This window comes from Thalassophryne amazonica, chromosome 12 (genome assembly GCF_902500255.1).
Source record: "Thalassophryne amazonica chromosome 12, fThaAma1.1, whole genome shotgun sequence".
Taxonomy (NCBI): Eukaryota; Metazoa; Chordata; class Actinopteri; order Batrachoidiformes; family Batrachoididae; genus Thalassophryne; species Thalassophryne amazonica.
Window position 1 is genome coordinate 70,641,038 of NC_047114.1, and position 24,212 is coordinate 70,665,249.

General features: G+C 40.7%; 1 long non-coding RNA gene across 1 annotated transcript; it reads left to right on the forward strand.

The window, feature by feature from the left end:
- Positions 1-2,235: 2,235 nt before the first annotated feature.
- Positions 2,236-23,172, forward strand: LOC117521477. Its single transcript, XR_004563951.1, has 3 exons — positions 2,236-2,246; positions 2,896-2,901; positions 22,947-23,172. It is a non-coding gene; the product is annotated as an uncharacterized LOC117521477 (long non-coding RNA).
- Positions 23,173-24,212: the final 1,040 nt, after the last annotated feature.

The following is a 24,212-nucleotide window of genomic DNA, read 5'->3' on the forward strand; positions in this document are numbered from 1 at the left end:
AGAGCCGGGACTTTGAATGTTCGCAGTATGACTGGTAAAGGGAGAGAGCTGGCTGATATGATGGAGAGGAGAAAGGTAGACACAGACTGACTACAGAGACGAGGTCATTCGACTGACAGCGTGGTGTTCAGCTAACAACCTGCCACTGAACACCACAAAAACAAAAGACATAATCCTGGACTTCAGGAAGAACAGGGCTGACCCAGCCCCACTCTACATCCAAGGGGACTCTGTGGAAAGGGGCAGCTCCATCAGGTTCCTGGGAGTGCAGCTCTCTGACAGCCTTTCCTGGACTGCCAACACCACAGTGGTGGTGAAGAAAGCACAGCAGCAACTCCACTTCCCGAGGGTGATCAGGAGAAACAATCTGGAGGAGAAGCTGCTGGTGTTGTTCTACAGAGCCACCGAGAGCATCCTGAGGTACTGCATCACAGTGTGGTATGGGGGGTGCTCAACAGCAGACAGGAGAGTGCTGCAGAGGGTGATCAAAATGGCCCAGGGGATCACTGGTTGCTCTCTGCCCAGCCTGAAAGACAATGCCAGCTCTTGCTACCTCAGCAGAGCTGCCAGCATCAGCAAAGACACATCCCACCCCAGCAACCACCTGTTTGACCTACTACCCTCCGGCCGATGGTATAGGTCAATCAAAACCAGGACAAACAGACCTCAGGGACAGCTTTCTCCCCAGAGCAATCACTGCACTGAACAACAAATCACTCTAATCCACACCTTTCACGTTTCTTGTGCAGTATCTGTAAACCATGTGCAATATTCCCGTGCAATATGATTCCACAGTTGTATATCATTCTCATTTTACATTTTACTTGGTCCACATTTTATTTTAACCTTATGTTTATATTAGTTGTACATATACTTTGAATAATTTACCGTTAAATTTCACTTTCTTTTATATTGGCTAAAAATTACTCGCACCACAGAAAGCACCTTTTTGGAGTTGCACTCAAATCTTGTTGTAATGCAAATTACAATGACAATAAAGGCAATTCTGATTCTGACTGTGTGTGCAAGAGACCAAGTGGAAGGGAAGTAAGAGCAGGAGCACAGTCGGTGCATTCAAGTTGATATATCATGGTGAGGATAGGAAGCGAAACGGTGTTGGATCATTTCAGTGGAAGACTATGTTAAGAGTGTGTTGAGGTTAAGCAAGTGTCTGACAGGCTGATGAGTGTGAAGTTGGAAAATGAAGGAGTGATGATGACTATCAGTGAATATGCCCAGCAGTTAGGTTGTGATATGAAATAGAAAGAAGATTTCTGGAGTGAGTTAGATCAGGTTGTGGAGAGTGTGCCCAAGCGTGAAAGAACAGTGATTGGCGCAAACTTCAATGGGCATGTTGGCGAAGGAAACAGAGGTGATCAGGAAGTATATGGTATCAAGAACATCAATGTCGAGGAGCAGATGGTAGTTGATTTTGCAAAAAAAGATGGAAATGGCTGTGGTGAACACCCACTTTAAGAAAAGGAGCACAGGGTGACAGGAAAGAGTGGAGGAAGATGCACACAGCTGGATTACATTCATGATAAGAGATTCAAGCTAAAACAAATAGGAGACTGTAAGGTGGTGGCAGGAGAGAGTCTAGCTAGACAGCATAGGATGGTGGTTTGTAGGATGACTTTAGAAGTGAAGAAGAAGAAGAGAGTGAGAACTCAGCAAAGGAACAGATGGTGTAAGATGAAGGAAGAAGACTGTTGTGTGAAATTCAGTGAGCAGTTGAGACATGCATTGGATGGCGGGGAAGCAATTTTGGACAACTGGAAAAGTACTGCAGATGTGGTGAGGGAGACAGCTAGGAAGGTACTGGGTGTGACATCTGGGCAGCAGTAGAAAGACAAGGAGACTTGGTGGTGGAACAAAGATGTCCAGGAAAGTATAAGGAGAAAGAGGTTGGCTCTGAGTCTTTCTTGCTTGCAATGGTGATGGACAGGTTGGCTGATGAGACCAGACAGGAGCCTCCATGGACTATGATGTTTCCAGATGACATTGTGATCTGCAGTGAGAGTAGAGAACAGGTTGAGTCTAGCCTGGAAAGGTGGAGAGATGCTCTGGAGAGAAGGGGAATGAAAGTCAGTATGAGTAACATTAAGTACATGTGTGTGAATGAGAGGGAGCTCAGTGAAATAGTGTGGTTACAAGGAGTAGAAGTGGTGAAATTAAATGAGTACTTGGGGTCAACTGTCCAAAGTAATGGAGAGTGTGGTAGAGAGGTGAAGAAGAGTGCAGGCAGGGTGGAGTGGGTGGAGAAAGGTAGCAGGAGTGATTTGTGATCGAATGATGTCTGCAAGAGTGAAGGGGAAAGATTACAAGACAGTAGTGAGAACAGCTATGTTGTACGGCTTGGAGATGGTGGCACTAATATAAAGACATGAGGCAGAGCTGGAGGTGGCAGAGCTGAAGATGTTGCGATTCTCTTTGGGAGTGTTGAGAATGGACAAGATTAAGAATGAACATATCAGAGGGACAACTCAGGTGGGATGGTTTGGAAACAAAGTCAGAGAGGTGAGATTGAGATGGTTTGGACATGTGCAGAGGAGGGACTCAGGGTATATAGGGAGAAGGTTGCTGAGGATGGAGCCACCAGGCAGGAGGAGAAGAGGGAGGCCAAAGAGGAGGTTCATCGATGTGATGAGAGAGGACATGCAGGTGGTTGGTGTGACAGAAGAAGTTACAGAGCACAGCGTGAGATGGAAACGATTGATCTGCTGTGGCGACCACTAACGGGAGCTGCCAAAAGAAGAGGAAGAAGAACAGGGATGTGTTATGGCTCCTACACTGTTCAATGCTTGCATGGACAGGGTGCTGGGTAGGCCTGTGGAAACCTGTGCCTTAGATGGTTTTGCAGATGATGCTGTGATCTTTGCAGAATCAATGGATGAGCCCATTGTAACACTTGTTTGCAGACGTTGCCATGACGTTAGTAGAATCAATGGATATCCCATTGATTGCAACATTTGTGAAGCTAAATCAGGAACTGGAGAGTTTAATTTGCAGTCGTCTTGGATCAAAGCAAAGATGCAGGCTTTCAATGGTTTCCTGGACTCGCACATTACATGTGTATCTATGTGCAGTGAAAGTGAACTTGTAGAGACATTCACTTATCACGGCAGTGACATTCATGTCTCTGGGTCCTCAGCCTTTGAGATTGAGAGACTCCTTGGAAGAGCTGATGGAGTTGTAAAGTTGCTGGACAGAGGCATTTGGCAATGCTGATATCTTTGTGGAAGAATGAAGGGTTCTGGGATTTACTGTCTTACTGTATGGTTGTAGGACTTGGATACTAACGAATGAAAGAAGGCAATGACTGGATGTCTTTGTTTTTAGGTCTATTCATAGGATCTGTGGGAGTCAGGCGAATAGTATTACTTTCATTGTCATGGCATATCAGCTATAAAATTCATGTTGTATAGCACCTTTCTCTGGGCATAATTCATAACCCAGAAAGCAGTTGTGTCAATGCTGAAGACTCCAACAACTGGGAAAAGGCCAAAAAGACACCAATTTTTCACCTGGCTGCAGCAGATAGATGGCTACTTTCAAAAATTGAGGATGAACTGTTTTTCGTATTGGGTGGTTGCCATACAGAAGCCTTGGAGCTTCTGTGATGCGGTGAATACGGTGATGCACAGCATCAGTGTAGGTTCCCATATGTTGATTTAACAGCAATGCTGCAAAAATAATTGTAGAACACTACTACCCTCGAGAGATGAAAGCTTGAAACCCAAACCTTTTCTTTCTTAACATTGCTTTCATGTCTTCCTGCAAATTGCCAATGTGGTGTTGTGCTCCCCAACTCCTCCCACTCCCACCCAAAACCCCTTCTTTGTAACCTGTCTGTGTGCAGCTTGGAAATGTGAAACACTGCACTGATCTCTCCTTGTGAGATTTCAAATCACAGCTCAGGAACTCTGTCACGTTTTCTGTCGCAGTAGTCGTCACAATTTCAGTTTCATTCCTCATCAAGGTCTTTCTTGCCCGAGTGCTCTCTTTGGTCAAATAACTAACTGGAACAAACCGTAGTAATATTTCTTTCCCTTTGACAGAGGCAACTGTGCTCCTCACTTCACAGGCTGGTTTACATCATTCAGCCCATGTGCTCCCGTACTGTTACAAAATCCAACAGACACTTACAAAAAACACTGAAATAAACAAATCATCTCCTTCTATTCAAAGATAATTTGTCTATATAAATTATAATTCACATGGATTTGAGGACAATAAGGGTTAGTTGTTGTAAAATTGCACATTTGAAAGGTAAAGAAGCTTCAAATGCCACAAAATTGCAGAAAAATACATGCTTGTTTTGCTTGACAGTTTTTGAAAATAAAGGGTTCAAGTATCTGCATACCCACAGGAAATATGAATAAATCAATTTTGAATGAAAGCCTCTGCATTACAACAACGACAAAATCGAAATAGTCTGTAAATTGGAAGGAGATAACTGCTAAAATTTAACTGACAAATCAACACTGACAGTGACTTTGTTTATACCATGGTGCATATTTTCAGGTACTGGCAGGCAATTTGTGAAGCATATGTTAAGAGACTTTAGTTTCCCCTTCTTAAAAACCAAGTCGCCCATAACAAGCAATCAATCAAGATAAGTGCCACTCGCATTTCACCTTAATAATTCCAGAATGACAATGAACAGCTCTATTGTCATTATTAATTAATTGTGTATTGTCTGACAGGATGATGAATGAACACAGAGGTATATTCTGTGTCTGTGTTCCACCTATGATGAACACAGTCTTCAAAACATGTAAAACCAGCCCATCCCCTTATTTTAAATTAAAACCAAAACTTCTACACAAACATAAAAAAAAACTTCAATATGCTTATGAGTTATTTAGGTACTCCTAGAAATGTACTCTTGTACCAAGTATGCACAATCAATCATTTTGTCAAAGGCAACGCCACTTTAATCAAATGGTGAATATTTCATTTTGAAGCCGTATGCTTCATATCCTGTCCGTTACTGAGGCTAAAAAATATTGAAGGAGTTGCAGTGACAGTGATTAAAGGGGTCATTTGTGTTGAGAAAGTCACAGTAGATCAATATTCTGAACAGTGCGAGCACATGCAGACGGGTGAAAAATTACCGGAAAAACAAGAACACAGGCCACATATTGACAAAGTATGGTGGTCTAAAGGGCATAACACAAGAGGTGTGTCCAATTCCATTTTAATATTATAATCTGAGCTCATAATAGCGCATGCAAGGCACAAAGTGGGCATATTTAGTCACTCAATTAGTCGTGAGTATGCACTGGGGATAACATGAAATACACCATTTCGTTTAAGAATCAGTGTGGCAGAACGTGGTGCAAAACAATTTCAACAGCACATTTAAGTGTGAAGCTGCCAATGTTCCCTGAGGTGAAGCAGTGAAAAAGTCAAGTGAAGTTTGTATATTTCCATTGGTGTTTGCTTTTACTTTATTTAATTATACAGAGTGAACACAAAACACTCCTTGGTTTCAAATATGTATAATATTAAAAGTTACATGAATAATTTTACAATTTTGGTATCAACAGTTGCAGAAACTCAAGTTTTTTTTCTCTTTTGCAGATTCTTCTTCAAAATTGTAAAATTATTCATGTGAGTGTTTTGTGTTCACCCTGTAGTTTAATGTGTGCGCGCACAGAGTGTATGCACATCGTAAACCAACTTATATACTGTAAAGCATGTCAGAATATTCATTCCTTCATTTTCTGAACCCACTTATTCTATGTAAGGGTCACAGGAGGCTGGTGTCTATCCCAGCAAAATATTGCCCTGTAGAAATGGCAGAAAATACACTGGGCTAGATTGCAGACCACTTTTTTTGCTGGCCTACACTCTTTCTGCTGCCCTATGAAAGCAATGTTTAAACACTCTGCCTGATTATGGTTCTTGTTAGGACTGCCACACTCATGAACCAGAAAATGAGTGTTAATGTAGTTGCAATTTAAAGAATAGGCACTGGGTACCTCACTGGAACAAACAGTCCAGCTACCAATATATAGGCCTGGGTTCATTTCCCATTCAAGCTACCTGTCTGTGACCTTGAACAAGACACTCCTTCTGCATTATCTCAGTCCACTCAGCTTTAAATGGGTACCAGCTTTGGTTTGGGAAGTAACATGGACTGGATAGGCATCCGATCCAGGGGGAGCAAGAGATTCTCCTCTGCTTCATGCTAAAAGCTCTGGTAAGAAGCACCCGTTCAAATGAACGTCAGGGTGTATATAAGGTTCATCTTGGCACTGGGCATGAAAATGACATTTGCACTGGTATTAAACTTGGAATGACTAGCACTGCACTGTGACTTGCCATGCACCAGGTGGAAGATCTCAGCAAAATGTTGGGCCTCTACAGCATCAGTGCAACTTCATATTTATTGTCCAAGTCTCTGGAAAACTATGGGTATAATGGAACATTATGCTTTAGAAAGGTATTCCCTCATTTGCCTTTTTGTTTAAAAAATAAAAAGTGGAGAATGCAATCTAACACGTCCATCTAAAATCTCCCACCGTAGTTCTATTGGGTTTCGATCTGCACTCACAGAAATATTTGCCCTAACTTTTAAGATTTACATAATTTTATTACATGACTGATTCCCATTTACTTTTTTTTTTTTTAGATAATTTTAATACAGACCTACCGAATAAACCTTACATGATGCATATTCATTAATCCTATTTATTTGAAATGCATAATCCTCAGCTTTATGTATTTAGTATTAATACAATATAATTACTCTAAATCAATAATAATGACAGTATTTATTTTAAATACATAAAGTATACTGTTTGAATTGCATAATAATTATGTTACCTATGTATGTATAGGTAACAATTGTGTGCATGCAATAGAGCAAAACTGGACTACTACTGTAATTTTATCACCAGTCTGTACATAAATGTTTGGTCATGAAATACACTTATTTGTTTATTTATTTATTTATTGTACATCAACAAGGCCAATTCAAGCTCAAATGAATCTTTTTTTTAGACCTCTAGACATATAGCAGTCAAGCCTCTAAGTGCTCTACTCTCCTTTGAGAATTGTGTCAATATGACTAGGGCTGTAAAATGTGAAAAAATGAACTTGGCCTTCAAGGCTAACATGCTTCTCATATGAGTTATTTTAAAGAATAATTTACCTAGCAATGTACTGAAGTCTCGTCAGGTAATTCAATGTTGTTGGCCATTGTTGGATCACAACTTTGCACCACAGACATCACAACCCTCAAGGGCTTATAAGGATTAAATAACCTTCAAACATACAAAAAAGGAACAACACAGAACTGCCCAGAGTCCAGACTCCCATGGAGTGTCTGGGAATGATGTGAGATCAATCAAAATGTTGCTGGCGTGCAGGAGTGTCCTCCAGCCAACAGCAGAAATGAGCTATGTAGATCTCATTAGCCCCCTATGATGACAGACGCACGACCAAATGATTCATAGGCAGTTAAAGAAATAGAAGAATTATTGATGTGACCTTTAGGGATGCCTCTATTGAAGATAGAATGGGCACATGTCTGCAACTGAAATGATCTACATTGACATTTCCATTTTTGCCTCCTTCTCTCAATAAAATATATGAAATATTGTGCATATTTATTTATTTATTCACATGAAGAGATGTTACTCCACTTGCATTACCAGTAGTCTTTCTGCATGATTCAATATTAATAATATCTATAAATATTTTAAAACAAATCACAGTTGAACACTCGGCTGCCGACTGGATTTTATAAACACATCCTTTGTGGATGAAGTGAAAGTCAATGAAAGACAGTGTCATCTCAGATGATGGGGTTTTAATGGGAGCCAAACAGTCACCTCTCGACAACCCCCAGAGATAAAGGACCACCAACCGTGAGCGAGAACATTGATCGAATTAACCCTGCGTTTGGCACTAGTGTACGTGTTGCCAGCAATGAAGTGCCTGCAGGAGATGCAGATGAAATGTCAGCAATAATAGACAGGAGAGGAGAGAGGGAGGCAAAAGAGGGCAGCGCAAACAACAAAAAGTGAGGACGTAAGAGGACAAGCTGTAAACTGCCAGTGCTGGTTTTTCTGGGCATTTCCATTATGTGCAAGTAGGAACGGCGAAGAGTCACAAAAGCGGCGAGCAATAATAAGAGACACAAAGAGGTGGCGAGGGTATAGAGTGGGAAGAGGAGGGGGAGGAGACAGGATAACGATGAGCGCTTTGCAGGGTAAAATGGTAATGCACGGAGCGGAGGCGGGGAGGGGGAGCAGGGTGTTGCAGATGGCGAATTAACCAGCAAACGATGAAGATGAGGGATTGGTAAGTAGCATTAATGAAGGAGCAGAAGAGGGCAGGAACCTCCACCAGTTGGAGTTGTTACACACCCTGGCGATTAATTGGTTTGAATGAACACAGATGTTAGCATTCCGCCTCAGGCCCATGCTTGCCTCACCACTTCCCGTGGCTCCATTGACGATGCAGATCATAATGAAATGAGAGTAGCTGCTGCCTGATTCGTCAAGTTCACCGTGGACGTCCCCTCCCGCCAGCCTCAGTTCAAGATCAAGCATTCATTTATCTGACTTCATTTCGAGATGAGTATTTCGACAAGTTGGTGAGTCAAAAAAAATCGTAACGAGCATATGCCTCTTGTGGCATGCAACAAATACGCCAAGGCGTACACCAGTAACCTCACATTCTTGGAAAGTCGCTATCACGCATCGATATCAACTTGACCCCCAAGTGAAAACAAACAAAAAAAGGGTATGACTGTGAATTGTAGAGCGAAAAGCTTGTTCAAAACAAAAAATATATTATTTTGAAGGGAAACCCTGGAACAGAAAGTATATATTAAGGCTTGTATTATTGTGTTAGCGTGATTTATTATACGTAAGGCTGTACAATTTATTACTAAACTATTGCCGTGTCCAGTCTCCCCAAGGCCGTCGTCTTTATTGACAAGCAATACGGGAGTGATGTGTCTTTGCTTTTAATGATATGAGAGACCTGAGTGTTGGCGGTGTCCTCTGCAGGCTAACAAGCACCATAGTATTTCTGGTGTCATCAAATTGAGTGCAGGTCCCAGCTGTGCCGTATTAACATCGACAGCTTTCCGTCTTGCTTTTCTCTCTCTTTCACCATTACACAGAGACGCTGCTGAAGCACTATAGCAACGACGAATAGAGGGCTTGAATTCATCTGCTGTAGTGCGGCAAAGGGCTTTCAATTTTAGATTAAATGTTGGTGCAGATGCTCAGTCTGGCCTTTGAAATAAAAGATAAATGCCGTCTTTCTGGTTAGCTGTGTGGCCCCATTAGTGTTTAATCAAAGCTTCGCTGTCGCCCAATGCATCTTTGAGATTTTTCAATATTTCTTTTTTGCTGGCACTTTCAATGACTTTGTTAAAACTTCATGCACCCTGGATGTTAAGAGCTTCATCAGAGAAGAGTCTGATGGTTTGCCGTTGACCTTCACCCAAGAAAAGATCAAATGAGGTGAGAGCAGAAAATTCAAGATTCCTCCTACACAAACTCGAATAAACACAGAAAGAAGTCCGACACATAAGAGGAGAATAAACAAGCAGCAACATGCTGGCAGACAAGTGCCCACTCTTAAATGAAAGCTCCAACTAGATATGAAATGGCAGGCCGCAGAACTGATGCTAATCTGAAACCAAATCGTTGGAGGCTGTCGCCAAGTTAGTCCAGTCACTGAAGGAAAAAAACTGCTTCTCAGGGTGCTGTCCTCGTATTCCTAAACTTGAGGTGACGGTAAAGATCAAAGGTCAAATGCTGGACGTATTTTTTTGCCAGGCACAGCAAAATTTGTTCTCTGCATTTAAACTATCCTAATTATACGTAGAAACAATCCAACCACTAGGAGGCAGCCACAGTCCAGCATACAGAGACCAATTCCATACGTAGACATGCTGCCTTGGTGAAGGGCAGAGAAAGGAGCATCAGCCAAATGTGCATGTTTTGATGGTGGGTTGCTGGTCACTCATTTTTGATGGTTGATTTATTATCCTGACCTTTGATCCTGATCATTCTGCACTGATTCTGATTGCTGATGTTTGATCTTGACTCATCTTTGATACATATCTTTGATTGTGAGATTTGATGGTGGTTTACTGACCTATGATCCTGATCTGTTTTGGTTGTGACCTTAGAGTGTGATTGCTATAGTTCAATTATTAACAAACAATGGTCAGATTATGGCCTTTGATCCTAATCATCAGCAACACTTATTATAGGATCAAAGTCAATCAAAAATTCTGAGTTTAATTTATTCAAAAAGCAAGACCATGTCATACAAACTTGAAATATTTAAGTAAGTAGAATGTTTTCTTAAAAATTTGAGTTTACACTACTTAATCTTTTTAATTAATTTGAACATTTGGGTTTACAGTGTAGTATTAGTGGTAGTAATAGTTGTCATATATGTATAAGGGTCCCTGGGACAAATAATACTTTTTGTATTTGACCTTTGCCTTCACCTTCACCTATAAAAATTGTAAAATTTAAATGTTCCCAGGCAACTGTTAAAGGATTAAATTAAATATATGAATGCTGTTAAATACCACATCTCACTATATGGGGATATTCCTGACCTACATGTGTAGATTTTTTTCCAACTGTTGAAAACATGTATTACTCTGTTGTTCATACATACTATAATAAAGCTAAAGATGTGAGCGTTGGACAATGGGACTGATAAATGGCTGATCCACCTCCTGTGAAAGGTTAAAGCTATTATAATTTACATTTGTCAAGGATCAGTGATGCTGACCTTGAAAGGTACTCAAGTCCGTCCAACTGTTTTCAACAATGCATGAGTTTCCATTTCTACACAGCAGCACAAACATGTTCATGTACTTGTATGCACAAGTGCAAATGAGTACATGCACACTACATCCACAGAATTCACTCATTCTAAGACTACTATAATGACCTTGGTCCTAATTTAAAAATGTCCTTGACAACCAAGTTTTATTTCAACATCCCATGAGAGACAGATAGTGGATTTTTTTAACACTAATATTTAGAATTAAAATCTGAAACAAATCTGAAAATCAGGAAAATGCATTTGGGTGTAATGATGGTACTTACGGTAACATTATTATTATTATTATTATTATTATTATAGAGCATTTTCAGGTGCTGTAGTTCTAAACTAAGATGGAAAAGTAAAAAAATAAAATAAAATTCTTAAAATATACAACTATTATAAGTACGATTCAAAAATGAAACACCAAAGCATACATTATACATTCAATAAACCGATGCCAAGTAGCTGATTAGGTAAAGAGTTCTCCAGTCTCATATTCAGTACAACAATAAATTAAACCCACAAACTAATTCTAAACAGTTAAAAAAAAAAACAGGTTGTTTTGAGGTTGGCCTTAATAATTGGACAGACGTGGACTCTCTAACATCCTCAGACAGACTGTTCCACAAGGTAGGAGCACAATATGCGAAAGCTCTCCAGCCTGCGGATTTCTTTTTAACCCAAGGAACACAACGTCTACAGGCTGACACAGCTTTCAGGCAATCTTTGTGTGGAACTCATGAAGGGTTTGCATTTCTTATAACAACCTCATTTCTACCAACTTTAACAAAATTCTGCTCATTATTTTTTGAGCCAATCCTGGAGTCATTACAAACAATAAAGTCAGTAATGTAAAGTGTATTCTGTGTGGCGCTAAGATGCATGTCAGCGCTTGCTGTGCAATTATCAGAAGGCTCAAATGTGCATTATTAACTTATTATTGATTATTATTTACTCAAGGATGAAAATTAATTACAGGCATGGGTTTGTTCTGCAAAATGCTGCAGCAAACATTTCATTACAGTTTCAGTAAAATAGCCTCTACTGAGCTGAGCTGCTTTTCAAAAGATCATTACGACATCGTTTTGAGAGCATCAGACAGATTTTAGGTTGTTGCATTGCACAGGTATGTGAAAATAAACTGATCACAAACAAAAGGTCTAACCTTACCAAGCCCCCTGAGCAAGCACACAGGCAACAGTGGTCAGGAAAAACTCCATCTGGTGATAATGAGGAAGAAAACTCAAGCAGACCAGACTCAGAGGGGGACCAACTGCTTAGGCCATTCTAATAGTTACAAGGTTTTTACAACATTTTACCAATTCTTCTAAGTAGAAGAAACAGAAAAGAGAAACAGAAACAGAGTCTGTTATTGAGATAAAAGCGCGCAGTCAGTGCAACAGGCAGGGCATCTCAGTCCGGCACCCTGGAGCGCAGGGACAGGACATGTGAAATCACTACTTCTGCACTAAAAAAAAAACTGTTGGATTTACATTATTTAAATATGGGCACATCATCAGAATTAATCTAAATAATGTAATTTTCTCATGTTTGTAATTGAGAAACATAAGAAACTGCTCGATCTCTGGTTACTTCCCTGCCTCAGGATGGTACACATATACAGCTGAGTGGAGTAGGACAATGCAGATGAGGTATCTTGCCCAAGGACACAGAGAGGTCACATGACCATGCTGGATGCCCTTTCGAACACAACTCCACATTACATGGAGAAATGTGGCAGGGGCGGAGTTGGTTGGTTGATCGGATGCTTAGAAGTTGGCAACTACAGTGCATATAATGCCAATCTCCAACCTTCCTTTTCTCTCAAAAATTCTTGAAAGGGTAGCTGTAAAACAGCTAACTGATCATCTGCAGAGGAATGGTCTATTTGAAGAGTTTCAGTCAGGGTTTAGAATTCATCATAGTACAGAAACAGCATTAGTGAAGGTTACAAATGATCTTATGGCCTCAGACAGTGGACTCATCTCTGTGCTTGTTCTGTTAGACCTCAGTGCTGCTTTTGATACTGTTGACCATAAAATTTTATTACAGAGATTAGAGCATGCCATAGGTATTAAAGGCACTGCGCTGCGGTGGTTTGAATCATATTTATCTAATAGATTACAATTTGTTCATGTAAATGGGGAATCTTCTTCACAGACTAATACCTGATACCCAGCTTTATCTATCCATGAAGCCAGAGGACACACCAATTAGCTAAACTGCAGGATTGTCTTACAGACATAAAGACATGGATGACCTCTAATTTCCTGCTTTTAAACTCAGATAAAACCGAAGTTATTGTACTTGGCCCCACAAATCTTAGAAACATGGTGTCTAACCAGATCCTTACTCTGGATGGCATTATCCTGACCTCTAGTAATACTGTGAGAAATCTTGGAGTCATTTTTGATCAGGATATGTCATTCAATGCGTATATTAAACAAATATGTAGGACTGCTTTTTTGCATTTTTGCAATATCTCTAAAATTAGAAAGGTCTTGTCTCAGAGTGATGCTGAAAAACTAATTCATGCATTTATTTCCTCTAAGCTGGACTACTGTAATTCATTATTATCAGGTTGTACTAAAAGTTCCCTGAAAAGCCTTCAGTTAATTCAAAATGCTGCAGCTAGAGTACTGACAGGGACTAGAAGGGGAGAGCATATCTCACCCATATTGGCCTCTCTTCATTGGCTTCCTGTTAATTCTAGAATAGAATTAAAAATTCTTCTTCTTACTTATAAGGTTTTGAATAATCAGGTCCCATCTTATCTTAGGGACCTCATAGTACCATATCACCCCAATAGAGCGCTTCGCTCTCAGACTGCAGGCTTACTTGTAGTTCCTAGGGTTTGTAAGAGTAGAATGGGAGGCAGAGCCTTCAGCTTTCAGGCTCCTCTCCTCTGGAACCAGCTCCCAATTCGGATCAGGGAGACAGACACCCTCTCTACTTTTAAGATTAGGCTTAAAACTTTCCTCTTTGCTAAAGCTTATAGTTAGGGCTGGATCAGGTGACCCTGAACCATCCCTTAGTTATGCTGCTATAGACTTAGACTGCTGGGGGGTTCCCATGATGCACTGAGTGTTTCTTTCTCTTTTTGCTCTGTATGCACCACTCTGCATTTAATCATTAGTGATTGATCTCTGCTCCCCTCCACAGCATGTCTTTTTCCTGGTTCTCTCCCTCAGCCTCAACCAGTCCCAGCAGAGGACTGCCCCTCCCTGGACCTGGTTCTGCTGGGGGTTCCTTCCTGTTGGGGGGGGGGGGGGGGGTTCCTTCCCACTGTCGCCAAGTGCTTGCTCACAGGGGGTCGTTTTGACCGTTGGAGTTTTTCCGTAATTATTGTATGGCTTTGCCTTACAATATGAAGCGCCTTGGGGCAATGTTTGTTGTGATTTGGCGCTATATAAATAAAACTTATTTGATTTGATATAAAAAAAAATTTAAGCACACTGCTGGGCTAAGCACTACAACACGGTCAGTTTATAATTAAACAAGGTCAGCCTTAAGGTCATGAGCCCGGGTTCAGCCATGTCCAGTTATACTGTGGCTGCTTGCAAGTTAGAAATCCAAGGAATTTTCATGTACTCTGCAGAGATGGAAAAACTAAGAGGTTTTCCAGAGGTTCTGCAAAAATTAGCCAGTGAAATATTATTTAATGTCCAGTTATTTTTTGGCATATTTATTCTACACCCAGGCGAAGACGAGTACCTTTGCTCGTGATTCATGAGTACAGTATAAACAGCTCAAAAGAACAATTTCAGTTCAAGGCTATATCTATCTGCCCGTTAATCCTTGATAATCATCTGCCATCATCTGTATACTTCCCACACTGGCTCTATTTCATGACCTGTAATTGCAGTTATAAAGTGACTTCGTTTGATGACATTGTCTGGTTTATGAACACAAAGTATCAATCATTCACGCTGTCTCTTTTTATCTATTGGTGCTGACATCACAAGATGATTCATAATAATGACAATTTTGGGATTGTCCAATATTACTGCTGAGACAAGCAATCTCGATCCAAATGCTGCTGCACCCTATTACTGTGTACAAGGCCAGCAAGATTCAGATGGGCTCAGTCTTCAATGTCAAACGCATAGATGTTGTTTTGATTTGGGACAAAACATGTCCTTGAGTTATGCTCCACAGAGTCGCCCTTTTGGATTTATGGGTCGTGTCCAGCTGCCTGCATCACTGAAAAATGGCAAATCAGCATATAAATGACTGCGTTATTCAAAGTGCTGAGAAAAAACATCAACCCACAAGTCCATTATTTTAATTAGAATCGCCCTCCATGTGGCGAGCGATGGCTCGGCTGAACGCGGGTCGAGCGGTGATGAATGAAAAGTCCATTGGACGAATATGGCCTCGGCCAATGATATGGCAGATGATGTGAAGAGCGGCCCCTTTTTGTTTATGCTGACCTTGTAATTAATCAGAGAGAGGCTGAGATGCAGGAAAATGTATGTGAAGAAACAGAAGAGGAGGAGGATGAAGACAAACCATTTAAGCCACTTTTCTGAACATGCAACTTATCCTGAGTGAACGAGAACAAGGCCACAGCGCTGACAAAAGCGATGTTGAAAAATGTGAATTATAACTGACAATTGTGCGGCGTAATGTTGAGAGACAAGGACATTTTGCTTTGTGTGTTTGTATGCACACACGGTTTGTTTTTCAGAGAGTGGTGTCAGATGCTAAACTTGTCGTGCAGCTCTTGAAAAATGTTTGTTTAACCTGTCAAAACCGTATCAAGTGGGACCTTACTAAAAGTATTTTTCCATATAAAAAGAATGCATATTGCTTCAAAAGAAATGTGTCACTGTCATCATTATTTTAAAGTGGCGTTAAAACAAACAGTAATTCACCATTTACAAACCACAAGGTTTATTTTGAGGTTTTATATCCAATATATAGTACAAAGGACATAATATATAATTACTAAAATATTAAAATATATAATGAGCATACAATACTACATTACTGGCACATATTTTCCAACTATATTCATCTACGCTGAAAGTATTTGTCTTAAATTTCCTGGTTGCCTTTGGGTGTATAGTTTAATCCTGTAGACTGAGTCAAATACTAGATACTTCAAAGAGACTTGAGGTGTGTAATTTACGGTTGTGCATAAAACATCTGTTTGGATTTTTCTCTGGGATTCCGAAGGAAAACATAGTATGAATGCAGTCAGTGAGTGGTTCAGAAAAAAATTCCACATATAACTACATCAAATCTAATGTATATTGAATATTGAAATTTTGAATTCTGATTGATTCAGATGAGGACCAGTTAACATCCTATTTCAGGCCAGGCTAGCGTCTTTTAAAATCTATATCATAATTCTGTCAGGCCCAAATCCATGTGTTGGTCAGTCAGTCAATCAATCCATCAGTCTGTCTGTGTGATTAGATTGTCATTTTGTCAGGCAACATGCAAACTTACCTGAAGATGTGGAGTACATCCAAGTCTGTCTAAGTATGTTTTTTAAGTACATTATAAATAACATTGATCACACTGGAGGCACTCAGCTCATGCTAATGTCAGCCTGTTATGCTAGTGAGATTTAAGGCTAATGGTAGCCCATTAGCGCCGCTAATGCCAAACTGGCACCAAGCTAATTATACAAATAATTCTATTTATATAACGCACAAATAGATCCATGTCATTTGTTTGGTGGATTGTATGTCACGTGACATGGATTATTCGTACCATTTGCCATTGTGTTGCATTTACCGTGCAATTTTAGTGCTATTTAATACGATTTGTGCTATTGCAGGCTGTGACCATCACTAGCGGCTACAGCGCTTAGCATCTTACTAACGCTGCTCATTCTTTTAACACAAAAGAAAAAACAAATCACTCAGCTTCACCTCATTGAAAGGAACATTTCATCTTTCACATCATGAAATAGTCTTACCATTGAACTTATAAACATTTATTATTTGTATAATATAAAGTGCCAACGTGTATGTGTGTGTGTATTTGCAGCCCATGTATGGCTAAAGAAATGGAGCACTGGTGACAGTGTGCATGGCTTTACTGGGACAAATTAAGCCAGAACACTGACAAGGTCAACTAACAGGCTAAACTCAGTTCACATTTTTATTACATCATATTTTTGAGGGGCTGAGTGGTGGTTCTCATAACGGTTTTGCTTTGGTCCAGGCATTACAAATTATGATCTGCTTATTTCCTCAATAGTTGTGGATTAACACCCAAATGTCCTAAAGATAACAGTAGCTGCTATAAATAAATCAAATCAGTTTTATTTATATAGTGCCAAATCATAAACAGTTGCCCCAAGGCGCTTTATACTGTAAGGCAAAAGCCATACAATAATTACAGAAAAACCCCAACGGTCAAAACGACCCCCTGTGAGCAAGCACTTGGCGACAGTGGGAAGGAAAAACTCCCTTTTAACAGGAAGAAACCTCCAGCCTCCAAATAATAAAGCTATGATTATGTTATGAGTTATGTTATAAGTTATGATTTTACAGACAGCCTCAGCTAACATCCTAACCTTAGTTTGGGTGTTTATTAAATCTTATTTGTGGAGACTGAAAGGTGGTTCTCATAATGGTTTCGCTTTGGTGTGGGTAATAAATATTATGACCCGCTTATTTAATCAGCTAATGTCAATAAACTACCAATTACTGTAAAAAAAAAAAAGCTAATACTATTAGCATCCAAAATGACATCACGTGATAATTCGCTTGAAGCAAATATCAGCAAACATGTTTTACATGCTTCATTTAGACAATTAAACACACAACAAGCAATATTATGATTGATACACTTACTCATCTTCAACCGCTTATCCAAGATCGGGTCATGGGGGAGCTGGAGCCAGTAATGTAACATCCATTAACAATGCCCATTAACAAAACATTTGGTAAGTGATTTAAGTAATTATGTTCTTGAGCATTGAAAGTGAATATGTATTGATATTGTACATTCATACATACATCTTCAATCGCTTATCCAGGACTGGGTCACAGGGAAAAAAGATCTAGCAGGGGACCCCAAACTTCCATTTCCCAGGCCACATTAACCACCTCTGATTGGGGGATACCGAGGTGTTACCAGGCCAGTGTGGCGATATGTCTCCATCTAGTCCTGGGTATTTCCTGGGGTCTCCTCCCAGCTGGTCATGCTTGTATAATAAATGTTATTGTGCTGTTTTGCACCTGTCTTAACGTAACCCTGAGAATTTAATTTTGTTTTAGCACTCTGGGGTCAGTCTGAACTGGGAGCGAAGAGCTGGATGTACTTGTTATTATTACACTGATAGCACGACTTTGTTTTCGTAGCCACTAACGACTGGGAGTGAAGCATGCTGGGATCATTCTGAACTGGGAGTGAAGAACTGCTTTTATTATATCTTTGAAATAACTTTCAGATGCCTGTTGATTAAAGAAATTATGTGCGCCAGGGAGGTTGAGTTGGCCACTCACCCTCCCTTCGCGGACACACTAGAAAAGAGGGAGTAGAACCATGCTTCAACAGAGTCTGCTGCGGGTTAACGTACGAACGCCCAGCCGGTTGACAGGCGCACTCTGCTGAAGGTGTTGGCTCTCCACCTTAAAGGCGTCACGGTAAGAGAAAAATGCGCTGCAACCACTTGTGTTTGATGTAACTGCTTTTGTGGGGAATAAATATACGCCTTTTTATTCTAGCAAAATGCAGTCTGTGTGATCATTTCTGTGTGCCGATCTGACCGAACCTTGTGTTTCAAAACATTTTTGGCGTTGTCGGCAGGATACGGTTACGCTCAGACTACACACAGAAATGTCTTGCTTTAGATTGGGAAAGAGAGATGCGGAGGTGGCATCTCAGCAGGAGTCTTGCTTTAGATTGGGAAAGAGAGATGCGGAGGTGGCATCTCAGCAGGAAGAAGTGGTCCCGGGGTGGGATGGGATCACTTTTAAGGAAATAGGCCAGCTTCTACGGCGACGTGGGGGACGCCCTGGGCCGTGGACTGGAGCGATTCCCACCGCGACTCCGCCAGTTTTATGTGAAATGTTAAAACGGGTGGAGGTTAAAGAGAAAGCTCCGTTGGGAGGTATTCATGAAATGATGTGGATTTGTGCAGAAGCCTGGAAAGAGCGGGTTTTAACTTTAGATACAGTCCGCTCATCAGAATGTGCTAAATCACAAAAGGTGACAAGATTAGAACAACAAGTGAAGCAATTGGAAATTCAAGCCGAAGAAATAGACGGTGTACCAACTTCCTTCTTGGCTGAAAAATGTAAACAAAAAGGATTGAAAGTGACTTGTGTGTCAGGGATGCGCCCTGATATGTTTGAATTGGCCTCATTGTTGAAAGAAATTGTGCAGGGAGAAAAAGGAGTGAAACCTAGTGCCCCTCCCCTACAGGAGGAGGAGGAGGAGGACTCTGATGATGATCAGCTGCAAATAGCTGCAGTCCGGAAAGGAAAGAAAGACAAAAAGAAGGGGAAAAATAAAGAAAGGCGTTCTTGGAGCTTTGACCCTTGCGAGGAAGATTAGGATGATGGTCAAACTCTTGTGGCCCGCCGAGAATTAAAACAATGGTTCACAAGTGATATTAGACCCCATGTGTGATTGGAAATATTTTGGAAAAAATCAGTTAAAGTCACCTCGGCTTTAGTGGACACAGGAGCGGAGGCCTCATTGATTCATGGAAATCCAGAGAAAATGAAGGGACCTATAGTTCCCTTAACTGGATTAGGCGGACAATTGGTGTATGGAAAAAATATATCGATACCGCTTAAAATTGGAAATATGCCAATTAAAGTGTACACTGTAATAGTGACTCCAATTAATGAATGGATAATTGGCATGGATATTTTAGCTGGAATGACTTTGCATTTAGAACAGGGTAAATTTCAATTTGGGATAGCAAACGTAAGAATGATTCTGGTGGGAAAAGTAAAAATGAAACCTTTTCCCATTCCAGAGGCTACATGTGTGATTAATCAGAAACAATATCGTATTCCTGGAGGACAAGCAGAAATTACTGCAACCATAAAAGACTACTTGGAGGCAGGAGTTTTGAAACCAGTGACAACAAAATGGAATAATCCATTGTGGCCAGTCCGTAAATCGGATGGTACATGGAGAATGACTGTAGACTTTAGAGGTCTAAATAAACATACACCGGCTTTGACTTCAGCTGTACCTGATGCTGTGAGTATAATTGAACGAGTGCAACATCATAGTGGTACGTGGTATGCTGTTATAGATTTGGCCAATGCATTCTTTACCATACCAATCCCAGAGGATAGGATGGAACAGTTTGCATTTACGTGGGAAGGACGGCAATATCACAAGATTGCCACAAGGATATTTACACAGTCCCACTATTTGTCATAGAGTGGTGGCGGAGCATTTGGAACAGTTCCAGGTTCCAATGAGAATGATGATCTCACATTACATTGATGACATTATGCTTCAAGGAGATACAGAAGCAGAAGTAGTGGAATATCTACCGAAATTAGTGACTCATATGAAATCATTTGGCTGGGAAATTAATCCAGCAAAGATTCAGGGACCAGCTCAAACAGTGAAATTCTTAGGTTGGAATAAAGGAGAGAGGGAAATCACACAGGAAGCTAAAGAGAGAATAGCTAACTTTCCAGTACCTCACAGTAAGACAGATGCACAACGATATATTGGTTTATTTGGATTTTGGAGACATCATATTCCACATTTAGGACAGATTTTGCAGCCTTTATATCGATGCACTAGAAAAAAAGAAGAGTTTGTATGGGGAGAGGAACAACAGTGCTCATTTGATATGGCAAAGGAAGCCATACAACAAGCTGTGTCCTTAGGAAAAATGCAATCAGGACCAGTAGAACTTCAAGTGTCTGCTCTAAATGATTATGCTAATTGGAGCTTATGGCAAAAACAAAACAGGATACGAAAACCTTTAGGATTCTGGTCGAGAAAACTCCCGGACGCAGGTATGCGTTATACACCTTTTGAAAAACAGCTTTTAGCATGCTATTGGGCGTTGATTGAAACTGAATCACAAACGGTGGGACATGAAGTAATGATGAGGACACAGATACCTATTCTCTCATGGGTGATGAGTAATCCCACCACTCACCGAATAGGGACAGCTCAGGAGGCTAGTGTGATAAAATGGAAATGGTATGTGTCAGAGCGTGTAAAACCAGGTGAAAAAGGGGTGTCATTGCTGCATGAACAAGTAGCTGATGCTCCTGAGGAAGATGAGGAACCTTTTGAAGTTCAACCATTGGAGGAATTTCCTGTTAAAGCAGGAAAAAGGTGGGATGACTTGTCAGATGATGAGAAAAGTCGAGCATGGTTTACTGATGGTTCCTGTCAATATCAAGCAGGAAAAAGGCGATGGAAAGCAGGAGCTTTTAACCCACAATTAGGTCAGTCTCTGGAAGAATTAGGAGAAGGAAAAAGCAGTCAGTGGGCGGAGTTGAAGGCCGTGCATATGGTGGTCATGCAGGGAGGACCACAGGGCCTCCATATTTATACAGACTCATGGTCAGTGACCCAAGGACTACTTACCTGGATGCCTACATGGCATGCCACTAATTGGAAAATACATTCTAAAGAAGTTTGGGGAAGAGAATTGTGGGAAGACATTTGGGAAAAGGCTAAAACAATTCCTATTACTGTGATGCATGTAGATGCACACACTAATGGACAAGACTCAGAAGCTTTATATAATAAAGCTGCAGATCAATTAGTAAAAGTAATGATTGAATTAAGACAATCCAGCCCAGGATTGGCTAGATGGGCTCATGTCAAAGCAGGACATTGGGGGGTTCAAGGTACCCTAAAATGGGCCAGAGATCGAGGTATTGATCTAAAATTGGATGATGTGAAAACAGCAATCACTGAGTGTGAACAATGTCAACACCACCGGAAGGGTGTTCCTCAACATTTGCATGGGCAGTTAAATCGTGGAAAAAGTCCTGGTCAAATTTGGCAGTTAGATTTTATTGGACCACTGCCCCATGTCTAAGGGATGTAGACATGCATGCACTGCTGTAGATACATTTTCTGGGGTCTTGGTAGTGCATCCATGTAAATTTGCAAATCAAATGGCCACACTTAAGTGTTTGAAAATAATACAGCAGTATTATGGTTTGCCAGTACTCATTTTACAGGAAATAAAGTGAAAGAGTGGGCCCAAGAACATCATGTTGAATGGATTTATCATATTCCCTATTACCCGCAAGCGGCGGGGTTAATAGAGCGAATGAACGGGCTTCTTAAAGAGACCCTACGGAAGCTGTCAAAAGATCGCACTATGCGACATTGGAAACAGGACTTGACTACTGCTGTGGATCAGCTGAACAATCGACCTTTAGGGTCGGGATCCACACCCTTGATAAGAATGATTTCAGGAGAAATGATAGAGCATACTACAGAAAGCATCAAAATGTGGAAAATTGATCCACAAGCGGAACTACCTGTCAGAGCAACTCCAGGCTCAGCAGGACTAGACTTAAGAACATTGACTACTGTCACATTGGTACCTGAAACAACCTAACGGACCGCCTAAGGCGGCAGAAATTATAGCTCAAGGGAATGATGCTTTTATTATATCTTTGAAATAACTTTCAGATGCCTGTTGATTAAAGAAATTATGTGCGCCAGGGAGGTTGAGTTGGCCACTCACCCTCCCTTCGCGGACACACTAGAAAAGAGGGAGTAGAACCATGCTTCAACAGAGTCTGCTGCGGGTTAACGTACGAACGCCCAGCCGGTTGACAGGCGCACTCTGCTGAAGGTGTTGGCTCTCCACCTTAAAGGCGTCACGGTAAGAGAAAAATGCGCTGCAACCACTTGTGTTTGATGTAACTGCTTTTGTGGGGAATAAATATACGCCTTTTTATTCTAGCAAAATGCAGTCTGTGTGATCATTTCTGTGTGCCGATCTGACCGAACCTTGTGTTTCAAAACAATGCTTGAAACATCTACTTAGGGAGGTGCCCAGGAGGCATCCTTACCAGATGCACAAACAACCTCAGTTGGCTCCTTTCAACACGAAGGAGCAGTGGCTCTACACTGAGTTCCTCACGGATGACCAAGCTTCTCACCCTATCCCTAAGGGAGACACCAGCCACTCTCCTAAGGAAACCCATTTTGGCTGCTTACGCCTGCAATCTAGTTCTTGTGGTCATGATCCAATCCTCATGACCAAAGGTGAGAGTAAGAATGAAGATTAACCAGTAGATCAAGAACTTCGCCTTCTGGCTCAGCTCCCTTTTCATCACAACAGTACAGCAAAGCGAATGCAAAACCGCCCCTGCTGCACCAATTCTCTGACCAATCTCACACTCCATTGTCCCCTCACTCCTGAACAAGACCCTGAGGTACTTGGAGTTATGATGTATTGATATTGTTACTTCAAATATTCAGTTGCCTCTGATATCACCCAGGCAACAGCTGTGACTTAGTTATGATTATGATGTCCATTCTAGTCTCTTTTTTTTAATCTCTATGAGGCTAAACTATGTGCTCCGCATAGCCTAGCTTGTTAACTGTAGCATTAGCAATCAACTATAGAGTCAAATAAAGCCAATATCAACAAACAGGTTTATAACATGTGAAAGGTGCATATTGTGACTTCACCCAGCCTTACATGGAAAGTTATTAATCTGTGTTTCATTTGGTTCTAACTGGTTGTGAAACAAACAGGTCGATCCCACAAAAAACCTAAGAAATATTAAAATGCTGATTTTGCTCAGAACGAACAAGTAAAAAACAAATTACTTTTGAAGCCATGTTCAGAAACATAAACCCAGTGTAGCTCCATACGCCAAGCCAACACGTTCAACTTTAAATCGCGAATAAAGAGGAAAATAAAGTCATGATGTATTCAACACAAACCCTGGAGTTGTTTACTTTGACTCTCTCATCTCCAATTCATGAACTTAGAAAGTCAAACATTGAAATGTAGAGGTTCATTTACATTTGAAATAATTAGGTTTACCTTGGCAGCAGTGATAATTAATAAGCTGTGATACCGTGACCTCCAAAGTCAGATTTTAATCAGAGCAAAACAGGAACAGACGAGTAAAAAATAATTTCAAACATGGAAAACACATTTATAACATGGTAACCAGCTGTGCAGCGGCTTTTAAGCATTGCTCCCCATTTTTCGAGAAGGCAACATACGGGGACAGATACAGGTTTATTTGGTGAACAGACACAGGAGATTTATTTCAGCTCCACAAAAACAGAAATATGGCACAGCTTTACAACAGAGTCATAATTCAACCATGAGAAAATACATTTATGCAGATTTTGAAGCATTACCGGAATTCATAATCAGTTGAGCAACACTGGCAACTGATAAATAATAGGTAGCACTCAGGATGCTCCATTATGTGTATCAG